The sequence below is a fragment of the Pelodiscus sinensis genome, chromosome 11 (genome assembly GCF_049634645.1).
Source record: "Pelodiscus sinensis isolate JC-2024 chromosome 11, ASM4963464v1, whole genome shotgun sequence".
Taxonomy (NCBI): domain Eukaryota; kingdom Metazoa; phylum Chordata; order Testudines; family Trionychidae; genus Pelodiscus; species Pelodiscus sinensis.
The window spans coordinates 7,819,526-7,846,228 of record NC_134721.1 but is presented as its reverse complement, the minus strand read 5'-3'; the positions used below and the strand labels follow the sequence as shown (position 1 = coordinate 7,846,228).

The 26,703-nt window shown below is 42.3% G+C and overlaps 1 protein-coding gene and 1 long non-coding RNA gene across 4 annotated transcripts in view; one reads left to right on the top strand and one right to left on the bottom strand.

Annotated features, from left to right (window-relative positions):
* TAFA1 (TAFA chemokine like family member 1) overlaps window positions 1-26,703 on the bottom strand; it is a 408,995-nt gene that overhangs the window by 159,939 nt on the left and 222,353 nt on the right. The window lies entirely within an intron of this gene.
* LOC142830907 (uncharacterized) overlaps window positions 1-26,703 on the top strand; it is a 41,149-nt gene that overhangs the window by 7,352 nt on the left and 7,094 nt on the right. For all 3 annotated transcript variants that reach the window (XR_012906442.1, XR_012906441.1, XR_012906440.1), the window contains one exon: window positions 2,276-2,379. This is a non-coding gene — a long non-coding RNA (uncharacterized LOC142830907). The remainder of the gene's footprint in view (window positions 1-2,275; window positions 2,380-26,703) is intronic.

Genomic DNA, 26,703 nt, shown 5'->3' with positions numbered 1-26,703 from the left:
AAGCAAGAAAAAGGCCAACCTTTCCCAAGTTTCTTCTATTTATATATAAAAAAATCCTGGGAAGGATAATGAGTAATCCTACAACAGAAGAAACTGACAGTTTCAAGAAAAAGAACAAACTTTCCTTGACATCTTATTCCCTCCTCCCTAAACTCCTACTCCAATTTCATTCACAATTCATATACAACAATTCAGTCTAAATAATAAAAAGCCATTTACTGCTTTGGAAATATCACTGCCTGCCTGTTGTTCCCTGTCAAAGTTCTGTGACTAGACTTCACCAGTGCCTTGATCTAGCAAGAAGCATGTGAGTAGCTCTCTGAATTTATAGGAAAAAAACAACAAATGGTCTGGTAGCACTTTATAGACTAACAAAACATGTAGATGGTATCATGAGCTTATGTGGGCACAGCCCACTTCTTCAGATGACTGGAGTTATGAGTAAGGGATATGAAAACTGGAAATAAATAAGAGAGGGGAAGAGAAAGGAAAGAGGAAGCAGGGGGTGGGGGGAGGGGGAGGAAAGGCATCATTAAATATCTGGAGAATGGGTACTTAAACCTAAGCAGATAAAGATCAAAGTCAATAGATAATTCTCTGACAGAGGAAGGATACCGCTCAGAAAGCTATTAGCACCTTCAATGGTAGAGTCCCCACCAGCCTGTATCTTGATTGAGTCCATTAGCATGTGAACTGAATTTGTGTATGTACAGGCAGTCCCCGGGTTACATGGATCCGACTTACATCGGATCCCTACTTACAAACGGGGTGAGGCAACCCCGCACTAGCTGCTTCCCCCCAGCAGACCAGGGAGACGCGAAGCTAGCGCCCCCGCCTCCCCCCCAGCAGACTAGGGAGACGAGGAGTGGCTTTTCTCAGCAGACACCTCAGCTTGAGAATAAAGGACTGAGGGAAGTGAGGTGTGGGAGAATAAAACTGAGCTCTGGAGAAATGTTTGGCTAGAGTTTCCCCTACAGTATGTACCAGTTCCGACTTACATACAAATTCAACTTAAGAACAAACCTACAGTCCCTATCTTGTACGTAACCTGGGGACTGCCTGTACTGTAATTCCGAGCTTTCCCTGTGGATTTGGCTTGAAGAGATGGCTTGTGTCAAGACCACCACCTGCAGGTCTGTCAGAGTGTGGTTAGGCAAGCAGAAATTTTCTCCAATTGGTTTTTGTGTGTTCCTTTTAAGTATATCCGATTTGTGTCCATTAATGTTTTCCTGCAGAGACCGTCCAGTTTGTCCGATATATATAGCAGAGGGGCACTGTTGGCATTTGATGGCATAGATCAAATTACCAGAAGTACAGTCAAATGACCCTTTGATTTCGTGGCTTATGTTGTTTCCTCTAGTGATGAATTCATCAGTGTAGATATGTGGGCAGAGTTGGCATCTTTTCTGGTTGCAGGGCTGAGTTCCTGGAGGCTTATGATGTGGTTGTGTGGCATAGTTATCAGAAAGAATGCATTTCAGGTTAGGGGGTTGTCTGTAAGCAAGGATAGGTTTTTCTCCTAAGGCCTCTGAGAGTGAGGGATCATTTTCCAAGATGGGTTGTAGATTGTGTATAATGTGTTGGAGAGGTCTGAGTTGTGGACGGTAGGTAACAACAAGAGGAGTTTTGTTATTTTCTCTTTTTGGGTCTGTCTTGAAGTAGTTCATGTCTGGGTGGGGGTTTTTTTTTGGCTCTGTCAATTTGTTTTTTCACTTCCCCTGGTGGGTATTTCACTTTTATGAATGCTCATATGAATACTCATATGCTTAAAATTACGCAAGTGCTTAAGTACTTGGTTGGATCAGGACCCTATTGGCCAAATTCTACTTTGCAATACACACACAGCTCTTCCACTGGATATACTGAAAGTTACATGCATATAAATGGGGCAGAGTTTAGATAAAGGAAGCCACCATTTTGAATATTCTCTCTCTTTACCTTGCCTGCATCACTTCCCCGAGTTATGTCCCTGATCCTATGAATGCCATTGATAACCCAGCAGACGAGACTAACTGAAGCAAAACCAATACAAATCCAATCTGGAGTTGACGTCTGCAGCACAGTTAGCATAGTTACCTACACAGTTACTCTAAGGATTTTTTCCCCACTAGCAGAAGAGTTACTGCATATTTCTCTCTCCTAGCACATTGAACTGATTAATACATACTATATCAGGTCCATGGTACCCAACAGGTGGTATTTTTAGATTAAAACATTTTTTTCCACCCATCATGCCAGTGTCTTGCCCTTCAATGCAGATCTGCTTTTCTTTTAGAATCAGGTGTTCGATATGGAGTCTGGCTCTCTTGTGAAGAATGTATTGCAAGTTACAGAATGCCTATGAAAGAGTCCTGGATCATCACAAATAGGAGTAATGAGGTTGGTTATGTTTAACTCCACTGGAGTAAGATGAAGGCCTAAAATATAAGTCAGTATAGCACAGGTCTGGTTAGAGGCCTGAGGCCTAGCTAACAATGGGCAAAACATGGCTAACATAAAGCAAAGCTAAACTGCGAACAAGAGGCAGGCCCCTGCTCACAGAACTTGGCATGAACGGGGCCGAGAGTGCACAACACTAATTGGGAATAGGCCCAGGTGTAGAACAGTCATTGGTACTGGTCATGAGTTGAAAGCACATGGTACCACCAGCTTATTAAAGAAGACCTTGGTACTCATTCCCCACAGATACAGACCCAGGTTCAGGAAAGGGTCTAAAATGACAGCATGATGGATAGAGATGATCTAATCAAACCACAAAGTACAGGGTGGTGGGTGGTATCTAAGAAGTGTCAGAGGGTGGCAACCTGACAACATCAGCAGTGATGTGTAACTTCTTTGTACCTGTATATAAAGTAGTGTCTTGAGGGGGGGGGGACAGTCTTTGTCCAGCCGGGGGCAGTGGGAGTTTCCCACTGGTTGAGATGATGCCATTATTATAAGTACACGTGTGTAGTGATTCAGTAGAATCTACTGACAACTATGACTGTACTTCACTTAACAATAAACCTGGCCGGTCGGTTTTGATCCTGATCTGGTTTGTGGTCTTTGGGGGCCCTCTCAGGATCTGCTGTGGTCATTGGGCCCATATCAGTGAGCACACACATAATCAGCCTTCTGGTTATCATCATCGATGGAGCCAAAGACCTGTGAGGACACCACGGTAGTAAATCCTCCTAACTACACCCACGCTTAATTTTTATTCTTTCAAACTACTGTTTAGCTGAAAGGGATTTCTTGGAGCTGGATTCTGCCATCCTTACTCGAGCGGAGCTATAGCTACTTGCAAGCAGTTGTAGTGATTATTCAAGTAAGGTTATCCAAAGAGTGGCAGAATGTGGCCCTTTGATTTTGCGTAGAGAAAGCTTCTTATGTAGCTCAAATGCTCTGTCCATTCTAATGGAGAAATCAAGAGTAAACTCCAGGGCCTACTGAAATCAACAATAAAATTCCAAGTTACATGAACAGATCCAGGATTTCACCCCATACATATACAGGTTCAATCTCTCTGGTTTGGGACTCTCTGATACCAACAACATTGGTGGTTCTAACAAACCACGGATGTTGCTGGACCAGAGATCCCCTGGACCAAAGAGCCCCAGCAGCAGAGTGGAGTCTGGCCAGCCCAGCAGCACAAACTGTCCACTCTGTGCTATCTGGCCCCGGAGCAGCCCGGCAGTACAAACTGGCCGCTCTAAGGACAAGAGCATAGCCCAGCTGGCAGTCACAAGATGCCAGGAGGCAGCCAGTGGCCAGAGGGGGAACTGGCTGGAAGGCTGGCACCCCCAGGAGAGCCCCAATCTCCCCTGTTCCTGACCTGCCCTGGTCCAGAATTTCTCAGGCCCCGAGGGTGCTAGACTAGGGAAGTCCAACCTGTATATAATTTTAAATTATACAGTTTTAGAAAAATCAAACCCATAAAAGGATATAAAATTCGTAAAACAAATATGCCATTCATTCTCCAGTTTAGTACCTATGTAAAAATGTCAGCCAATTAACCCAATTAACCTATGTTTACCATATAATTCTTTGTAAGCAGATATGACACATAAGCTATCTAGTTAAACTTATTTCAAATGCTACTAAAGTCCACAGTTTTGGGCATAGACCAGACTTTTCTCTACATGGAATTTTTCACAGTGGCTCACCACCATCACACTAGCCTCGACCTTCGATGGCCTACTTTTCTTAAACAAAAATAAACTTAAAAACCAACAAATAGTCTGGTAGCACTTTATAGACTAACAAAACATGTAGATGGTATCATGAACTTTCATGGGCACAGCCTACTTCTTCAGATGACCGGAGTTTCTTTTCTCAGACAGATCTGTGTTCAGTTTTAGGCACAGCGACCATATTTCAGAGGAAAGTCTTGCAACAAAAAGCCAACTGGGCTGAAGACCTGCAGAAGATGGGAGTCCTACCCAAGTGAAGGAGCAAGGCTGCACACAAAACAAGTGCAAGGAAAGTAGTTGTGGTTAATGGAGAAGGGCAAGGAAAGTGAAATGAAAAGAGTGGGGAAAGTAACCTGAAAAGAGACTGAAGAAACTGACTTGCTGAGAGGAAGAGGAATTTCTCCACCTAGAGCTCTTGTATACCTAGGATCACTTATCTGTACCAGCTGTCAGTAGACCAGTCCTGCTCATTTCATAAGCAAAGGCAGCCATCAGAGCCAAGCTAAGAATGATGGCTCTGTAATGCATTCTCATGAATGTCAAACACATATCATTCAGGCTGGCCTTGAACTTATCCCAGAGCTAGCTTCTTATGACTGAATCAGTTCTGCAAGTGCAGTGTAAAAGTTAAAAGGATTGCAACGTATGATTTTAAAGCAAACCCTGCTGCAGACTGAGTCGTTTTTCCATGAATGCCTATTTAAGAAAACCTATCCAAAGCAGGAGAACGTCAACAATGGAAACTTTCAAGACTGACTTTAAAAATAGAAAATTAAGGCAAATAGAAAAATCGGTCAAGTGGACCAGATCAGGTAGGGAACAAAAGGAAGAAGGCATACACTACAACAGGACAGTGTATATAAGACCTTGAGAGAGCTTTTGATGCTGTAGAATGATTGCAATGAGTATTATAGATATAAAACTCCATCACAAATCAGCTTGGTACAGCACATGAACAGGTTTGCAATGACCTCAACACCCTCGCAGGCTCTCTTATCAGCTAAATTGCTTTACGGTAACCTCCCTTCATGTCCTTGACCACATTTGAAAAGTATTTGTCTCTAGCTTTCAAACAGCAGATAGTCCTACGTGGCGACTTCCAAATATCCGAGGGTGTATTTTTTCCATTAGCCAGCCTCTTTTTCTAAATGCGGTATTTTCGTTCTTCTTGCTGTTGATGTATGAGTGAAGATCTAAAATGACTCTGAGGCTACAGTGTTCATTTATCAAATGAACTAGCGGTGAATTTAAGTGGCTAATGGTAACAAAAATCACATACAGTCATGGGTAAAATAGGACAGTTTGAAATGACTTGATATTAGCAAATCAACAAAAGGTTTTTGTACTAGAAAAGATTGAGAATTTCCACAAGACAAAAGGCCCTGTGCGTGTTGCTATTTTATGACACAAGGTCATATTTTGATGCTTCGACTTACTGCATCCATTCAGTCGGGCATCCCACTGAGGGCCAGGCCCTGAGTCCCTTATTAACACTAGCAAGCAAGTGGTCCCATTTGCTTCAAGGGAAGACATCATGGCAGTAAATGCTCAGCCAAGTCAGTGACCTAGCCCAAAGCTGGTGGAGTTTAATGCTTTGTGGTAGCATTGCAGAATCCGTCCAACAGAATCCTAAACTCATATGTGTTTAATTCAAGAGTTACAAGAGCTGCAATCCTTAATATACAGGAGATGAGAAACTAGAGTAGTTGAAAGACCGATTGCGAGGGAGTGTTACCTAGCGGTTACAACTAAAGATTTAGAACCAGAGTTGTAGTTTCTAGTTCAGTCCCTCTCATTATCCCATTGTGGGCCAGACTGTCAGCCCAGAGTCTCTCCTCTCCCACTCCCCCGCCAAAGAATTGCTCATGTATCCCTCCCCGGTTTACACAAGACTTCCTATGTTGCCCTATACATTTAGCATGTTGTAACTTGTTCCAGCCATAAACTGACCTGGTGAATGAGCTAGTAGAGACTGTTCACTCTGCTTGTGTTGTACTCCTTTCTTCACCCTGCAAGCATCTGGTATTTTAGAGTTCTTTAGAGCAGATTATTGCTTTGATTGTGGCATGATAGGACCCCATTCTTGGTTGGCCTTCAGATATTACCATGACAAACAGTAATAGCTCATGCTGTCAAAATTCCTTTTTCAATAAACACACAAATGCCATTGATACACAAAAGTATCAAGATGTTTGGAAAAAAACAGCTAGAAATCTCTTACTATGCATATGAAGAACAGGCGTGGATTTACGGGAGTACAATTCTACTTATAATTAAATAATGAAAATGCTTTGAAAACCAAAATTATTTAGCACAGCACAAAATGGAGGTTGTATGACATAGGAGATTTATTTCACCTATCATTGTTTAACATCATGGGTCATACTTCATTACCTTTTGCTCCAAGCTCCACGTCAAATCTGATTAGGGACCCTAATCTGATTCCACATAATGAGAAGACTATTTAGGATGCATGTTTTAAATGTGGCTTTTTGTATGCCATTTGTTAGGTTAATGAATTTAACAATTGAGAACATTTTTGTGTTTCATGGGTAATTTGGCATGAAATAAAATTTATAAAATGTGCAAAAGTAGCTAGAAAGTGGCATTTCAACCAAAACAAGCAATTAATTACAGGAGACACAATATCTTGTTAGTCTTTAAAGTGCTACATAGTCCTGTATTTTGTCTCCTTCAGTGATCTTCACATGCCTAATTCTCTTTAGAAACTGTTCAAAGAGGTAACCATGAAGGAAAGCACGTTTTGTGGATGTGACCAAATCATAATTAACGAAAGTTGTCTACTTCTCTCAGGGTATTAACTTTATTCCGAAATAACATAGTGCATATCCACACTACAAGCCTTTATTTCAAAATATTATTGAGCTGGAGGACTTCTTACTCTGACTCCTGGTAACTTTCATTTCATGAGGAGGAAGGGAAGACAAAGGAAGAGTGTTCTTCCTTCAACTTCCTCCTGTATAGACAGCACCAAAAGCTGAATTAAGCTATTTCAACTTGAGCTACGCAATTGACGTAAGTGAAGTTATGTAGCTTAATTCAACTTTAGCCCTGCTGTGTAGACGTGCCTTCAGTTCTTTAAGCATTATCTACCTTACTCCAGAATCAGGAGATCCAACTGCTTGCCAGAGATATATAACCATGTTGCTGAGGCAATGCTCTCTTACGGTCATTGAGGTCACAACTCACCCTGCCACAAGTTTCTATTGGTCTGCTTCTGTCTTTCAAGTTAATGAGCTTTTTGCCTTCTTTTGAGCTACTGGAGTTCAAAGGCAATCAGGAACAAAAGAAACCACTCAAAGCCAGGGTCATTCCACGGAACATCAGTGGGGCCCCCATCACTTGCAGGGGGCATAAGGGATCTGTCGAAAAAGGCTTTCTTTCTCAACAGATCCCCCTCTAGACTGACGCTTTTTGCGGACAAAGTTCTGAGTCGGCAAAACATGGTGGCCATTTTTATGCAAATTAGAATCATAGAATCATAGAATAATAGGACTGGAAGGGACCTCAAGAGGTCATCGAGTCCAGCCCCCCGCCCTCAAGGCAGGACCAAGCTCCGTCTACACCATCCCTGACAGATGTCTATCTAACCTGTTCTTAAATATCTCCAGAGAGGGAGATTCCACCACCTCCCTTGGCAATTTATTCCAATATTTGACCACCCTGACAGTTAGGAATTTTTTCCTAATGTCCAATCTAAACCTCACCTGCTGCACTTTAAGCCCATTACTCCTTGTCCTGTCCTCAGAAACCAAGAGGAACAAATTTTCTCCTTCCTCCTTGTGACACCCTTTTAGATATTTGATACCCTTTAGATATTAGGCACGGGATATTTAAATCCCTCATTTGCAATGTCGACCTGCCTAATCTGCATCCCTCTGCCAACAGAGGGATGCTGTCTAGACATACCCTACAGGAAATAATGCTGCCCACTTCTTGTTTACAGTGTAACCCAGAAGTGAGAACAGGCATTCATATGACACTGTTGTAGCGCACGTCACAAGATATTTACATGCCAGATGTGCTAAAGATTCATATATTCCTTTAAGCATTATTCCAGAGAAAATGTATCCATGCTGATGACATGTTCTGCTTAATAATGTCCAAAGCAGTGTAGACCAACACATGTTCATTTTCATAATAGGATATTTATAATGAGTTTGACTTGAACATAGCTATGGTGATTTATGCCAGTTGAGAATCTGGCCCAACACTAGTGAAACCAGATGAGCAGAATGTAATAAGGGTATACTGCTAGTACAGGTTCTGTTATTGTCTTGCCGTGCCTCTATTAAGCTTCAAGGTAATTACTTATAAGCTGGAGTGTACCACTACTAGAGATGGGGGAAGAGAAATACAGAAAGAGACAAATGCACTTCTTTCCCCTATGAGAAGTTCCTGAGAATAAGGTATTCATCCTATAAATTCCACTTACTTGCATTCTCCTTTTTGTAGAAGCTATACAGTACTTCATTTGGATAAATAAGCCGGCAAGTCACGTGTATGTGTGTGTAATATATCTGTAATAAATTAGAGTTTATCTGGAGTTAAGCTTAGGTGCATGTGGAATGCAGTTAAAAAGCATACACAGGTCTTCAAGAAATAACATTACTTTTATTCTTTTGTTCATTTCTATTCTGTGTGTTGAGTTCTGGATGCAGACCAATAAATTAGTAACTTACTTTGCATAGATATTTTAAATATATCTATTATTTACATAATCTTCATTGCTGGCTGACATCTGATTTTGTCTACTCACAAGAACTGGAAGTAATTTTGTCTATGCTAAACAATGATTACAAGTAACAATATTACTTACAGATAGCTTCCATATTGTCATAACTTAACTGTATTAGTTTTCAATGGCAGGGAAGATATCAAGTCTCAACAATGAGCCAAAATGTTGCTAAAATGTTAGAAGACTATGAAAGATTCTTGCAAAACATAATTATCATGATTACAGAGTATATAAAAAGTAATGCTACAAAGGAGCTCACTTAATACAGGAGAGAAACTGAACAATGAATAGATTTCCAACAGAAGAGGTACTGTATTTGGAAAATTCGAACATGCATTGCAGACGTCAGTGCAGAGGGTGAGATTCCTTACAGCAATGGTAGTCAGGTGGACTGCTGGGCAAATCTGGAATGCCAGACACTTTTGAACAGACCCCAAAATCTTTTTTATAGTAATAATTACTGGGTTTTCACATTATTATTTTTCTCTGGAGTCTGTACCTTGATTATACCTTGTCCAACAAATTTGGACTCGGAGAAAAATATTTGATAACCCCTGCCCTATTTCATCCTGAGTGTGCTCAGTATAGCAGAAGGAGGCAGGATGATCAAGACACCAGTTATAGCTCTATTCTTGGTGGGAATTTCCCCATTCCCCATCAAATTCTGTGTGTAAAGCTCAATAAGAATTATTCTAATTCAACTCTGCATGCACTGATGGCCACAGCTTCAATCTTTCATGAGTAGTGTTGCTCCAGTGGAGTAATTAAGCCAGCTACTTGCCCAAAAACCAATCCTCAGTGTAAACTATGGTACATACAGGTTGAACCTCCATGATAGGTCCCCAGGGAATTTATCAAAATGGTAGATCAATGCTACCCACTTTCCACTGGCTATCCTGCCACCCAGCTTGCCTCCCAGACACCTGAGGCTCTGTTTGCACCCTCAGCTGCCTGCTCCAGCAATACTCCTAGCCCAAGCCCTCCGGTTTGTCCCCATCAGTGCTCTCATGGGCTCACCAACATTGTTGGATCGGAGATGTGGACAGGCTAGGGAAGTCTGGATTACAGCGGTTCAATCTGTACACTATACAGGCAGTCCCCGGCTTACATGGATCCGACTTACATCGGATCCCTACTTACAAACAGGGTGAGGCAACCCCGCACTAGCTGCTTCCCCCCCCCGCAGACCAGGGAGACGCGAAGCTAGCGCCTCATCCCCACAGCAGACCAGGGAGACGGGGAGCGGCTTTCCTCAGCAGACACCTCAGCTTGAGAATAAAGGACTGAGGGAAGTGAGGTGTGGGAGAATAAAACTGAGCTCTGGAGAAATGTTTGGCTAGAGTTTCCCCTATAATATGTACCAGTTCCGACTTACATACAAATTCGACTTAAAAACAAACCTACAGTCCCTATCTTGTACGTAAGCCGGGGACTGCCTGTACATCTATTGGCATATGTAGAGGGTGCTGTCTTTGAACAAAGACGTACAATATGCATAATGAAATAGTGGAATATCCTGCATGAACATATCCTGCTCTAGAGGGCTTGGAAATTCCTTTGATTTACAAGTCATCAAGTTTACCATTAAACCATTCTGTAAACAGTTTGGTGGCCATAGTGGTGCTCATCGTAAGCAATACATAATGATCACATTATTCTTGACTTCAGCAAGAACAGCCCCGCTCCAGTATGCTGTAGTTTGGGAATAAGCATTCAGTCCTGAAGTACCATTGCTCAAATTGACCCACTAAGCAACATATCAGTTATTGCTCTCACGGATATGGAGTGCTGCAATTAGAAACGCTGTTTTCTCACAACACTGTGTACATGCCAGTTTATTGACGGATTGTTTTCCCACTCCATGCTGTTGTCTATTCCTGGCCTGGCCTGCAGATGAAGGTGAGGGTAGGGAGAGGGGGCAATTTAAAAGGGCCCTGGAGGTCCTGATCACAGCCGCAGTAGCTCTGCCAAAAAATGTCTTTTGACTGAAGGATGTTTTTGGTATGCCCCATGCAGGTTCCAGAGCAGGGTTACTTAGACCCTGAACCGGCTTGGGGATGATGCTGCACCTTTCCCCAGAGCAACAGATTTGATCTGGTGAAGGGAGGGATGGGGAAGGAGAGGCTGGGGCTGGCCTGCTGAGGGCTTTAGGCCCTGGCTGAGGGAAGGCAGTAGGAAACTCATTGATTTCTGCCCTGGGGCCCTGAATTGCTGCCGGTGGTCCTGTGTGTGGCCTGTATTTAATCTCCTGGTTCATCCTTGGAAAGTTTTTTGGAATCATTCAGGAACCAAGCTGGGCTTCTCTTTGTGGGAAGAAGTTTGTAGAATGGCAGAAAGGAACCTATGTTATGGCTGAGCGAATAGCTGATTTCTCGGTTCGGTGGCTGAGCTGAGAAATCAACATTATTTTTCAGGTTAAGCCAAAGAAAAATAATGTTTTGAGTTTCTCACCAAAATTTAAAAGAAAAAAACAGTGTCAGGTCAAATGAAACCTTCCATTCAGCCTGAAGCGTGGGGTATTCTAACATTTTAAATTAAAAAAAAAGCCTACATTTTAAAAAAGAAATGCCATTTTGAACTAAGAATGAAATGTTTTGGGCCTGTAATGCATGGCAGTCACCTCCCATGAGTGCCCTTGTCTGGCTGAGTGTGGGTTCCTACACTCCTTTATTTTGTTAGCCAAAAGCCTCTTCAGCAACTCAGCCCTCTGGCCAGGTCACTCTTAGGGTATGTTTACACAGGAGCGATATTTCGGAATAACGGACATTCCGAAATAACAAAGAGCACGTCTACACTACAAGCCTTTATTTCAAAATAATGTCGAGCTGGAGGACTTCTTACTCTGACTCCTGGTAACCCTCATTTCATGAGGAGTAAGGAGAGTCAGAGGAAGTGTGTTCTTCCTTCGACTTCCTGCTGTGTAAACAGCACCAAAGTTAAGCTATGAGTTAAGCTATTTCGACTTCAGCTATGCAATTGACATAACTGAAGTTGCGTAGCTTATTCCGACTTTAGCCCTGCAGTGTAGACCTTCCCATAGTGAATCACAACCCTCTTCTGAGGTACACCTCTAACAGGGGCCCTTCCCCGTGCCCTCTGTAGAGTCTCTCTCTGTCTGTTGCCCCACTCTGGATGAGAGTGGTGCCTTCAGAGCTTCCCTTCCTGGAGACAACTCCTTTGCCCTTACCCTTAGGACTTTATCTCAGTCTCAACATATAGTCCACCTTAGTCCACACTAGCTCCCCACATGAAGCTTCCCTTGCTGCTGCTGTTGCTGCCAGTCAGCAACTCAGTCTTTCCTGTTCAAGGCTCCAGAGACACTGAGAAGCTACTAAGCTTTGCAGTTCCTTTTACAGGCCTCCCTGGCCCCTGATTGGCTCATTTCTTCTGTTGCCACTCTAGCTTTGTGGAGTATTCTCTATGGCCATTTCTGGTCTCAGGTCTTGGTCCGCCCCATTACAGAGCCCCTCTCCCATTTTTGTTTTGGACAAGATTATTCACTCAAATTCACAATTTCAAGCAACATGCAATTGCTTTTTTTGTGAGGGGGATGAAAAGGAGGAAATAAACCTTTTGTCCAAAAACCTTTTCCCAACACTGACCATGACTTCAAGGACTGCTAGCACTCCTTCCGTTTTTCCTCAGAGACGCTGCATACAAGACTATTTGTTGATCTTACAGTATTGGCGGAGATACATAGTTGCCTTCTACTACATCAGATTCATATCCTCAGTTGCCTCCTCTCTCTAGATGAAAAGTAAATCCATGGAAGCTCAAAAATTCCTCTCTTTCTCCAACAAATAAAAAGATCTCTCACCCACCTTATTGCCCTTTCACTGTTCACCTCCTTTTCTCACATATACAGCCTTGGGGTGTGTCTAGACTACAGGGTTTTTTCAAAAAAAGTGGCCTTTTTTCAAAAAAACCTCCCCTGCATCTAGACTGGTGCCGTGTTCTTTTGAAAGTAAATCGAAAGATCGCGGCAGTTTTTTCGACCGTGGAAAACCTCATTTTACGAGGAAAAATGCCTTTTTTCGAAAGTGCTCTTTTGAAAAAAGGCGCTATGTAATGCAAACTGTGCTTTTTCCGAAAGAGAGCATCCAGACTGCCTGGGTGCTCTCTTTTGAAAAAGCAGCTCGCTTTTTTGAAAGTACTGGTTGTAGTCTAGACGCTCTTTTTCGAAAGAGGCTTTTTCGAAAGTATCTTTTGAAAAAGCCTCTTTCGAAAGAGGCTTGCAGTCTAGACGTAGGCTTGAGGAATAAACCAGCTCACAATACACATCATAACAGTGGTGTTCATAGTGTGTTATCACATTGCCAGGTAACACTTGTCAAGGCTCAGAACCTGTTGTGCAAAGTGCAGTACGAACAGGGAAAAGAAGACAACCCCTGAGCCAAAAAGCACAATCTGGAAATCCCAAATTAAGAAAAGTTTCAGTCCTTAAATGGCTCTTTGAAGCCTTTTTCATTATGGTCATGCCTCTTTGCTTGATGGGGGTCTGCTTTCCTGGCTAAGCTTTCTGTTAGCCTTTCTCAGAAGAAAATTCTGTTGACAAATTGCCTACCCAAGAAAAGTGTATTGTATGCAATGTCTCTGTCAGCACTGGCAGTTAAGGATAATAGACATTTAAAAAAATCTTGAGTGGCCAAACATGCACATAGGCTTCTCGTGGGTTTTTCAAAAAGACCCAGGCACCTATGCTCAATGGATTTTAGGCACATACAGCTCCCAGTGGAGTTAGGTACCTGAGTCTTTTTGAAAATCCCACTAGATGCCTATGTGCTTAGGCACATAAATTCCTTAAAACATTCTGGCCCAGTGTCATTAAGTGGAAAACATTCAGTCTGATTTACATGCAGTCTTAAATAGTGCAGGTAACATTGTCTATTAATTTTACTCCATATGTAGAAAAAAAAGAGAGAGAAGGAAAACAGTACGGTTAATTGATTCTGCTTTTGTTTACAGCATAGCTGAGTTTATGACATTGCTCTCTGAGGGGTATTTATATAGCACAATGAATTTTCCTAAGAACTGCCTGATTAGTGGGTCTCCTACCTCCTTTGATTGTGTACTTCAAGGAACGACTTCAGTCATAACCTGATCACAAAGAGCTGAAGAACACAAAGTCAGAAATTGTTGAGAAACCTACAGCATATTTATTATGCACCTCTCTCCCAAGGCTGTTTATCGCCAATCACTATGTGGCAGATTAGCATACTGATCATTGCAAATTGTTTCCTCCCAAGGATTGACACAAGACCATTGGTTGCTGTCCAAGAGTGACCCCTCTTCTCTTGCAAAATACAGGACTGTGTAGCACTTTAAAGACTAACAAGATGGTTTATTAGATGATGAGCTTTCGTGGGCCAGACCCACTTCCTCAGCTCAAATAGTGGAAGAAAATAGTCACAACCATATATATTTTCTTCCACTATTTGAGCTGAGGAAGTGGGTCTGGCCCACGAAAGCTCATCATCTAATAAACCATCTTGTTAGTCTTTAAAGTGCTACATAGTCCTGTATTTTGCTTCAGCTACACCAGACTAACACGGCTACATTTCTATCCCTGTTCTCTTGTGACACTGGGAATAATGTGGCACTGAGTGGACTGAAAGGTCTTTACTCAGGGCACGCTAGCTCAGAGCATCCTGTACCAACCAATCTTTCAAATCCCTTCTGCTACTCCCACCTATCCTGATTCCCTGGCTAAAGCTGCCTTCACACCTTCCTTAAATTTCAGCCCCCAAACTGCTGTGTTGTGTTTTGTTATGTGCTGCTAAACTGTAGGCTTTTCTGCACCTGAGACCTTGGTTCATTTATCTCACACAGCACCATATATATCAAATTACATGCATATCCATTCATATTTTGTCTGAAACTAGATATTAAGATGTTCTCTGGCTCTTTCCCAGAATGCATCAGGCCTTTCTGCCACCCACATGTCCCTTGATATCCCTACTGCAATCATGAGGTTTGTAATGGGTTGCACTACTCACTGATTGTCACCTGTTCTGCCCCCTTCTGGGTTTTAGCCTTCAAGGTTGTCACCCCTTTCCATGGTTGCATGCTGCCATATTCTCTTTCTTAGGCCTGCAGGTCCTCCTCTCCCAGGAATTTCAGTGTCGTCTCTGTGACTCCGCCTTTTGGCTAGGTCACTTAGCATTCCCCCCGCCCCCACAGGGTACAGAACCTTACATCCCTTCAGCAGCCCTAGGTAGTCTTCCTGTTCACTACCTTAGATGGCACTCCTTCAGACGCTGGTAGCGGAAACATAGACCATCTTGCACTCTGGGTTCCAGGCCAGGGGCCCTCCACCCAGCATTTCTGGGTAATTGGTAAAACAGCAGCATTACCCAATAGGATGCTCACCAGGTGATGCTTACCGGTTCACTCATTAACCAGATACATCCCTGTTAGCCACCTTAACCCTTTCCAGTCCTGAGTGGGGTGGGCACAGGAAGCGACTGGTGTTTGAGTTGATATATCGGAGATAGCTGTAATGTAGCTATCTTGTGTACCTGAAGCCACAGCATCAGCAGCACACACCTCAGCATGGAGTAGCCCCACAGGTAATTACCTAGGATTCTGGGTACAATTATGGTTGTGGCTTTACTGCTCTGGGACCCTATGTTGGGGTTTCTGGACCCCCAGTGTTACATCAAAGGGAGAAGAGGGGCTCTGAATCCCAAAGAATAAGCAATTGGATCAACTGATTTTGGAGAACAGTGGTGTGCACAAAAATACATAAGTAAAGCCTTTTAGTATCTGAATGTGATGGTTATTAGATATGTATACAGGTTATGGTTATATGCATATATGGACATGTGGGTTAGTTGTTTACATAAAACTATCTTAAAATGTCCACCTAAGTGTCCAGTCAGGAAGAAATAACGGTGGATTATTTAGGCTAAAGGAAAGACAGCAAAACTGAAAATAAAACCCTAGGCTTGGAAAACTAAGAAAGAAGGGAATTTCTCTTTCTCAGAGTGGGCACAAGGCATCATGCTAGGAAAAAGGGGGGGGAGTAGAGGGAGTGAGAGGATAAAAAGCAAATTTAACTGGCTTGGGCCTGAGGATTTTACACAGAAAGGGAGGGCCAGCATCGAGGTGGGGTACTGTCTGTGAAACCCTCAATCCTCTCTAATGGGAAATTGTTCTGAGGTAACAGGCAACTTGTGTTAGCCAAAAGGAATTTAGGTACTATTGAAGTGTAGAGCCTGAGGTTGCATCTTTATATTTATTTTCTGTGTACTTCATATGTGTTTGCTTTCAGTCACTACTGCTCCTTGGAATCTGCGATTTTTCTATTAAGTAACCTTGGCTTATTTTCACCCCAGGCACATCTCTGCTGTGCCAATTGTGTGGAGTGTCTGTGTGTGTGTGTTCCAAAGTGAACTGATAATGTGGGGAGAAGGTTTCACTCTTTTGGGGGTGATGAACCAGAGGGGAAAGTCTAAGGGTCTAGTAGCTAAGAACCTGGGGTAGACGCAGGGGAATCGATAGCCTCTGTAGGCCCCGGGCAAGGTGTAGGTGGGCCCGACCCCATACTCCTGGAAGGAGCGGGGCATTGGGCAGAAACGGCTTGGCCAGGGCAGCAGGCCCTCAGTGCTGGACAGACCATGGCATGCCTCCCTCCTGCCTCAGCTGCTTGGAGTGCATGACATTGTTTCAGTGACAATTTGAAGGGCCCTCAGCTCGGGCCACCACTGCTACCTCAGACCTTTTGAGTCAGCAGGCTCTGGGACAACTGCCCCCTTTGCCTGCCTGTTGCGGGCCTGGGTAGCTGGGTTTGGGAAGACCTAGAATCAGAGGGCTAGGGTTGCCAGATACCTTCACAAAAAATACCGAACATGGCAGGAAAAAAAATGGGCTGAGCAAAAAAACCTGCACAAAAAAAATCAGTGTGCCTTTAAATCCCCCCACTTCCCGCTCCTCCCACCCCATCCCAAATGGCCTTCTGTCCGAGAAAAACGGGTTTTTTTTACCAGACAGAGGCTGCAAATACCAGACTGTCCAGGCCAAAACCGGACACATGACAGCCCTAAAGAGGGCTGTTGAGGTAACCTTCAAGGAATAAACAGGCTGGTGGAAGTCAGGATTAGATCCTAATGCTAGTGTCAGGGCTTTGAGCTTCAGCAACAAAACATTAAGGCAACCAGGCCACCGGGCAGGTGAAGATAGAACCCCCAACTGATCTGGGTGATCCCCCAAACATTACACATAGGAATATCTACTCACACTGAAATGATGAAGTGCAAGTGCAGTACAAAAATACCCTTAGCTCTGGTTTGGTTTGTGATGCTGCAATCCCCACTTTGGGTCTTAATTTTCCACTACCATGTGATTCAGCCATAGACACGGATTCAGGGTACTTGAAAGAGCCCATCTCCATTCTGATTTGGAAGCCTTTATGAGGGTATGGCCTGCCTCATAGTCAATATCAGAGGGAGTCCCCCTCACTACGGATGACATATAGTGCAAGGCAGCTGTGAATCTACACCTTTGAGAGGAGTTGCATAATACTACCCAATGGGCGCAAAGTCCTAGCCCAGTAGTGATCAAACCGAAGAATAAAAGTTACCTGGTGAAAGTGTTACAATGTTCTGCCATTCCAATTTTCCCCCCACATTCAGATCACAGGTTACAAATTAATAATTTAGGGTATTTAGCTAAATATATGCCCCTTTAAAAAAACAGCAATATAGATATCAATTAGAGAGCAAATTAGTTATACCTTTTGACTCATTTGCAAAAGAGGAGAATTGCTACTGTGTTAAAGAGATTTTAACTACTGGGTAGTCTGGTAATTAGGGAGCTGTCAAAGCTTGTTATGTTATCTTGTAGCAGTTGGTATTCAAAATACTCCTTGCCACTCATGATCTGAGTGGGATGTTGTTAATATGCAGCTACAGTCTACAAGAGTACAAAGGGTAGAATTTAATCATGACACTGTAAATTCTTAATTTTCAATTATTATGGCACCAGGGAACTGCCCTTGAGAAAGGGCAGATAAGAGACATTCTGCAATTTATAAATGTACGAAGAAAAAGGGAGGCAGAGAGAAATAATATTTGCCAGATTTGTGTTTACACAAGTGCAGTACTATATATTTTTAACTATATATTGTCTAAAAAAAACCCACTACTTGCATCTGTTACCAGTTGGAACAGACCATTTCATTTTTAAAGTCATGGTCTTATCTAAGTGTATTGGACTGAGGAAGATTTACCTTTAAAATGATTAATGCTTCGAGTAGTTCGTGAGAGGTTCTTTTAGAGTCATCATTAATATAGAAATAATTTCAGAGGAAAACTGAGAGAGATAAATTGACTAGATTACAATCAAGGATTGAAATCGGTTAAACAAACAGCACCACATGTACCACTTAAGCCATACTTAAGATGCATTTTAGAAACTTAAGTACCACATTGGCCATCTGCTGGCTCTTTTGCAAGGGTGAATTTTATTTTCACACTCCAGTACACTACAGCCTATCACTTTCAGCCAGTGCTGTCAAACAAAAGTTGAATTCTCTCTAATTTCATTTTGTCTACCTTGATTTTTTCCCTGTCCCGGCCATTTCTAATACAAATTCATGTCCCAAGGTAGCTGTATCCCAGTGCACAGGCTTAAGCAACAAATGTTCTCTTTGTGCCTGTGGCAATGTTAGGATAGGTTCTGTTTGCTATAAACTACTTTCAATTGCATCCTGTGAAAGAAGAGGAATAGGTAGCCTGTGTCTACAACATATTCCAAGGCAGGCATCCTTCACCTAAAAGATAATATTTTCTACTTCTGGGACTCTAGAAGTTGTCAGACAGTTACGAATTGTTCTGTACTGGGACAAACTCCCAGCATAAAGCAATGTGTGAAACAAAATGGGATCTCTAGAGATTTATTTTTATTATTGAATAGCTCTAGTGACTGAGTAGTTAAGGCAGCAGTAGGATGTTTGTTTAAACTGACTCATGCACACTACTTAACCCTAGCTACAATATACACCGATTAAAAAAATAACTTCAGGATCTGACCTGTTTTACATTCTCTGCACCTACCTATTGCTGATCAGAGTGCCTAATTCCACAAGCACAGCTCCCGATAAAGTGGGTCTGGGAGGTACAGAGCAGACCATTCATATTTTTAAAATGATAGGGTCCATTGTTTAATATAGGAAAAGCATCCTGAAAACAGAGTATTGGCTGACCGAGTTCTACAGATATCATTATGCCAAATTTCAGATACGTAAACAGCATCATCTGAGGGATTTCAGAGGAAGTGTTTGTAGAAGTTTCCTCGCAAGCCTAAATGCTAAAGATTAAGGCTGTACGGTCTGAAGCCCTGAAGAAATCTTTTATTCAAGCTGAATAAACAGCTATAATTGAATCTTATGCAACAGCCTTCCTTAGATGGGGGAAGGGACAAGTCGCCATAATTGAAAGTTTACGTAGCATGAGACTCCACACTAGGAAATTGTGCTATTAAAGTTTTTTTTTTCCTTGATGCATTTTTTAAAACATTTAAAATTTGTAGGAAAACACCAGGAGGTACTTTTAAAGTTATTTAGCATGAAAGTCCAATAAAAAACTCCTTAGGTTTAACCAGCGTGATACGATAGATTTCACAGTATGTATAGTTAGCCAATTCTTCCATTCAGTAGTGTGAGGAACAAAGGCACAGTACTTAATGCTCTCTGTCAAATCAAGAAAAAGTCATTTTGCCACTTACTGTGATTTACATGCACTGCAAGTTTAGCCCCAAATGCAGTTCACCTACCTGAGGATGAAGGGGGAGTGCAGAAAGGTCAGAGGCACCACAAGCATTAAGTACAAAGCAGTTTGATTAGGTTTTCATAGTTATCAGATGATGAATGTAATGACGCCTTAATTTGTGCAGTTACACCACAGTTCAGGTTTTGCTGTTAGTAGCATTTCTTATTCAGAAGGCTGCAAGAAAGTGGTATGCAAGATGCAAACCAAGGAAAATCTGAAACATTCATTGGGCTGTTTTCAAGTGATCAGTTCACCAGAAAGAGAATCCCGATACATTTCTAATTTATTTTAAGCTCCCATAACTCAGCTTTTTTGTTTCTCAAATTGAAAATTTTAACTGAAGGGCAAAAGTCTGCCCTCAGCTGTAAATGTACAGTTTCCCATTGAAGTCTGTGGGGCTGGGTGAAAATAGAAAAATCTGCCCTGGGCTCCTTGTGTCCATGATTAGTGCATGTGTATTTTCAAAGTTGTGACCGGAGGAAAAGAAAAAAAGTAACAAACCATGGGGTTTTGTATGACATCTATTTTACCATCCTCTGGGTCGGTCAGTAACATGTACATGACTTTGGCATGAATCAAGCTTTTGAAATATGCATACAAAAATAAGGCCGTGCATATCTGTATTGTATAGATATATCTGTCATGTAGCTTGTTTTATCATCAGTCATGATGGAAAAATTACATTTAACATAGGCATTTTATTTTTGTGTGCGGGAACCTCCTTCCCTATGCTCCACCAACACCCAGCAAGATGTCAGAGGGTCTTTTAACACCTAAATGTAGCATCTGTTGTGCACTTCCCTGCATTCATATTCCATGTCAGACTATTCATTAACTAGTTTCATTTCCAAATGAAAAGGGAGTGATGAGCAAATCTAAACATGTTTGAAAGTTTGGCCCAAACTAGATACAGTATTTAGCCAAATATTCTATTGCCATTTTAATGTAAGTTTGGAGCCTACAGGATAATTCAGACTATGGAAATTGGTGCCCTGATCCTTGCAAATACACATTTAGACTTTGTTCATGTGAGCTGTCCCATTGCCAGCAGTGACAATCTAACAGCAATTCCGAGCCCTGCAGTCCCACTACAATCAAAATCGACTATTTTTAGAATGGTTTTTTTTTAACCCAGAAAAGCCACGCAACCAAAACAAGAGACTAAGGACCTAACTCTCCAGACAGGTTTTCAATAAACCTGAGTTCAGTGGGAGTCTGGGGATGAACGAAGTAGGGAAACAGTCAAAGTGACTATATATAAAGTGTCAAATGAAGAAAGAAACACTGCAGAAAAGAATAAACTCCCCCATCACTCTTTACAACTGTTGTTGGTTTAGACATGATTTGTAATAATCATAGGTAAAAATCATGTCAAGGGGTGATTTTAAATGGTGTTACTGAAATATCAATTCACAGGACCACATGCACTGAAGAGAAGTTAAACCCAAGAATTGCCCATTAGGGAACATTTCTCTCAGTTCAATAAGGGAAGTGAATTGGGAAGTCCTTAAGGGAACTCAGAGGGACGTCGTAATAGTGTTTTCAACCCTGCCAGGGGGTTAGATAGAGATAGTTGAGCTCTTGTCTTTTAAGACCAGACTATGTAAAATAAGAAAGTATTTCAATAAGCTGCAAAAGTCATTCAAACATAGTGACCCTGCTGTATAACCCCGGGGACAGGAAAGGCACCACCACCAGATTCACACCCCTCCAACCTGGAAGGCTCTAGAGAAATGGTTGGGCCCTCAGCGTAAGTTGAGACAACCTGTCTTCTTTAATTGATAACGGCAGCAGCTGTGGTTGCTCCAGCTATGCCCGGCCCCCTTGTTCAGCCATCACCTGAGAGTTGGATGGTGGCATAGGAATGGCTGCCGTAGCTCTAGGTTATTAAAGGAATCACTTTGCATTAGAAAAATGCAGAGAGCAGCAGCTCCGGCTAGCTCTAAGTCTACTCAGTGCTGCTAGACTGGCACAAAGCAGACTTAAAGGCCAGGATCTGGCCCAGGCTCTTCCCGAAACATGACACTCTAACCCTCACCACGGGGAGGGAGTGTGTCAAAGCCCATTGAAGCAAATATGCCCAGCAGCAGCACCTTAGATGAACATGATCAATGCATAGTGCACACACAGCACCAGGATGTGGTTATTGGAGTTAAGCAGCTTCATGCAACTGTGTGGATAAGTGGAAATATGTTTCTTCATTTGGTGGGTTTGTGCTGTTTCAAAAGTCAAGTAGGCCTAAAAGAAACTGTCTCGTAGCAATTTTATATGTAAATATATTTCAGCTGTACCATTTTTGCTATTTAATATCCACATCATCTCATCTGGAAAAATGGCATCATTTTAATTATATATGTTATGTTGTACAGTAGACTGAGGGATATAATGGGTTGTTTCTGTGATCACTTAATGTATCTTCTAAGCAGAACAATTTCTCCCATAGGGCCAAATTCTTCATTGACTTACAGCCCCTGTAACCCTGCTGAATTCAGTAGGATTTCATAGGGTGCAATTCAATTCAGTGAAAAATTTTGTTCTTTGGTTCCAAAGCTTCTTGATCATTCAGAACTCATGATAGTATGTTACTACAGCAGTAACATACATGAACTGACTGTCAGCTAGGGTTGTTACAACGATTAATGGCATTGAAAGAGCGAGTTGTGGCATGCTACATTATTGATCATCTTAAAAGACTGAAACAATTACAGCTCCCAGCCTAACAGTCGCAATGCAAAAATCACTGATGAAAAATTGCAATATTTTTAAAGATTTTTTTAGTTCAAATTGTTGCGTTGGATTCAAATAATATTCTCCAGCTCTCCTTAACTGATAAAAGCTCTGTGCAATGGATAACAGGCATGCTTTAAATAAATGAAGTGCAGCTGGACTTAAATGTGATAGTAAAAATGGCATTTCAGATTTTCATTAACTCCCATGTCAACGCTGCTGCATTTCCAAGTCAAAAGATGTTTTGCTTAACTGCTGGGACTGTAAACTCAACCCTGCTGCAAACTCACACCTGCTGCAAGCTGTGCTTCTTCTGGTCCATCCTGCAACACCAGAGGTGCTGTAATTGGAACTTAATTAAATTCATTTGATGGTGTAGGAACAAGAATTGAATCCAGCTACTCTCTCATGGTGGTGCTTGAGATGCAGTGCTAACAGAGTAAAAAGTAATTAAAGTAGATGTCACTGAAAGAAGCAACCATGCTGCTGAATCTGTTGAATTACACCACCAGCAATTCTAGCCACTTTTCTGATAACTATATCCTTTAACTACTAACAGAGTCAAACATTTATGGAAAGGCACATGGAAAATCAATGCAGATTTGTGCCATTTCAGGGTACATACCGGCCCACACAATGCTAGAAGATTTTGGCTCAGATCCACAAAGGGTCTTACGTATGTTAAAGCAGCTAAATCCCAAATTTAGGTTCCACTGATTCAGAGTTCTCCTTCTTTGCTGACTCAACTCTATCAGTGTCTACACCTGGATTCATTTCTCTCCAATGCCTGATGGGGAGAAAAAAATGAACAACGTGTCTGGTCTCTTAGGTGAATGTTCTGTCTGTCTACTAGGTGCCCTGATATAGGGCTCCTGTCAAAGCTGTTCTATTTGTAGAACTACTTCAGTACTCATTGGGCCATAGACACTAGTCAGACTCACTCCCTGCCTGAGAATTTGCGTGCTCACCTGGGACAAGGACACTTGAGTTTTCGGTCCCCCATGCCACTAATTGTTTAGTTATTGATCCAAAGTGAACAGCTCCAACCTGTGGGCTTAAGGGAGTCCCACATGAGAGTATCCTCAGTGGGTAACAATGTTTCTCTCAAAAGGTGGGAGACCTATGTGCAAATCCTCTCCCCGCCATTAGGCAGAGGGGAGAACCAAATCCAGGTCTCCCACATATCCAGTAAAAGCTCTAACTACCAGCCTAAAAATACCATGAAGGCAACACTGCCTCCATTACTTGCTAAGCACAGGCTGGGCACCTAAGCTGCTCAGCTCCAAGGGAGGGGTTCCTGGTTACCGAGCACTAGATGAGAGCAGCTCCTAAGTCTGGCTGGACTTTAAGGCAGTGCGCAACTCCATGACAGGGATGGGGACTCAGACACTCTTCTGAGCATCTCCCATTGTCTGGTGTAGGCAACCCCTCACTCAGCCTGCTGGCTTTTGTGGATCCCATTTTTAGGGGCCTCTCTCCCCAGGCACTGCAGAGGGGGCCTAGTTATCGGATCCTGGCTTTCTGGATCCCAGTGATTTCAAGACATCTAAAGTTTAGGTTAGAACCCATGTCTCCCCCTCCCCCCTTGTTTGTCCACATGTTCTGTAGAGTCTTAGATCATAAGCCCTTTGGGGGAGGGACAGTAATTGATTATGTTTGTACAGCTCATAACAATACGGCCCCATGCTGATTGCCTTCTAGTCATTACCATAACATAAATGCCAAATAAGACAGGAAGACAACAAATTAAGCAGCAGCCGCTTTAGCGTCAAATAATTCCAGCTTTGACTCACTACGTGACTGGAAACGATGCTATTTTCAAGGTGGGAAATGAGAAAAATCTGTGCTGAGCAGCGCAGGTTTTGGCTGACCGAGCTCATGCAAGGTGGTCACTAGGGGTACGTCTACACTGCAACACTATTTTGAAATCACTAGCGCTATTCCAAAATAACTTAGTCCACGTCTACACAGCAGGCAGTTATTTTGAAATAATGTCAAAATACTGTCAAGCTGGAGGACTTCTTACTCCTACTCCTGTAACCCTCATTGTATGAGGAATAAGGGAAGTCAGAGGAAGAGTGCTCTATTTCCAAATAAGTGCTGTGTAGACGGTCCCAATTTCAAAATAAGCTATTTTGAAATAAGCTATGCAATTAATGTAGCTCAATTTGCATAGCTTATTTCAAGTTAAGCCCTGCAGCGTAGACGCACCCTCATATAACTTGTCTGGAGTGACTTTTTAGAGGTTCCTTAAGTGTTAAGCCTTAATGGATAACACTGAAGAATGCAAGCCAACCTGTTGGCTTATTATTTAATATGCCAACAATCAACAAAACATGCTCGTTAGATGTTAAGACACTGTTGACTACAGATACAAAGGGAGACACTTATTTAGATCCATGGCTTGAGCCCAGGACAATGAGAGAGATGTGGTTTTGCCCATCTGTGCCCAATCCTGATTTCCTTCTATAGTCTCTTCTGCATGTAACCTTAGCGACTGGGCGAGGCAAGCAAGGTGAGGGGCCTGGCAACACAGACCAATGCTGCTGCTGCTGAAGGAAGCAGAACAGCTCATTTATGCACACAACCTCAGCTGAGTGATTGATCCTGGATTGGTTTCATCAACCACGAGATATTCTCTACTAAGCTTTATGCCAAAACTAACATTAAAAACAACACCCAGTTGAGGTACTGGTGTCCCAGTCTTCTAGCGAAAGCCACCCCCCATTACTTTGTCCAGCTCTCAGCACACTGACCCCTACACTCTCAGCCAGAAAAAGCAGCCTGAGTATTCTCCAAACCGAGTATGGGCATGTTCGGGGGGTCTGGGCACTGACCCTTTTAACAACCAGCTGCTCTTCTACCTGAAGGAACTCAGGTGGTTACAGTTGAACCTGCCACCTGCTGAACCTACCTTCTAAGCAAGCACTTTCTTTTGTCTGGAAGGAGACTTTATTTTACCAGTGGGTGTACCAAGGAGAAAGGAGAAAAATTCTTCTCCTTGGCCTCTGATACTAGGACAAGAAGCAATGGGCTTAAATTGCAGCAAGGGAGGTTTAGGTTGGACATTAGGAAAAACTTCCTAACTATCAGGGTGGTTAAACACTGGAATAAATTGCTTAGGGAGGTTGTGGAATCTCCATCACTGGAGATATTTAAGAGCAGGTTAGATAGACATCTATCAGGAATAATCTAGATGGTGCTTAGTCCTGTTGTGAGGGCAGGGGACCGGACTTGATGACTTTTCGAGGTCCCTTCCAGTTCTAGTGTTCTATGATTCTATAACCCTCTTTTTGCAGTATCTCTTGGGCAAAGTCCCCTGTGATTAACCCTTTCTATGAGAAGTTCTTTTAGGAAGTACTTCTGTAGCAATAATTCATAAGCAGCATTGGATTTCTGCTTTGGAAATGGTAATAGTTTAATCATGATAAAGGGAGGGAAAAACTAGCTTTTCAAAATTTTTCTTCCAAAATAGCAATAATAGCTGCAGCAATAATAAATCACCACTGATTGAATCAAGTAATAAGAATTAGGCATGTTAGGTTCCTAAGAAATGGCTGTGTGGTTTGCAAATTTGCATGTAGGGGGGTATTATTTCAAAGCATAGCGTGGGAATCTTGCACACAAATCTTATTAACAAGCCTGCGGGATGCGTGCCAGAAGCCTGCTCACCACTTTAGAATAAGGCAGCACAAATGTTTATCACATTCATTTTCTACCACAATCAGGGTCTCAAACAAAGTCAAAGCCTCCGTCCCCATTATAACACCTCAACAAATGAGATCTATGCGGCTAGGTCATCACAAACAGCACCTTTCTATGTAGTTTTGATAGTATTTTTAGATATGACTACTTCATAATTGGACAAAAAAAAATTTCAGCATACAACCAAGCAAAAAACAATTCAACCCCAGCTACTTAAGACATTCCAGAAAAACAGCCAAGTTCTCATTAAAACAATTCCCAATTTAGCATCAAGTAGAAGAATTGAGACCACGTAACAAAGAAAAAGGGTCTCTGTGGCTGACTTATATTGTGATTTATTTGGGCTTTAAACAAAGCTCAACCCCTCCCCATCCCCTCATCTTTAAAATATTGCTTTCCGAACCAATCAAGAAGAACTCCTGGAAGAACGAGATCAGACTGTATCTTGTCCTTGAGGATATTAGCTGCGAAACGATTTTTGCAAGCCATGCTGTAAGGCAAACATTGATCTGAAGGCAGCTTTTGGATCGTTAGACAAAGTTGAACTCAGGCCTTTTCTTCATCATGAGGC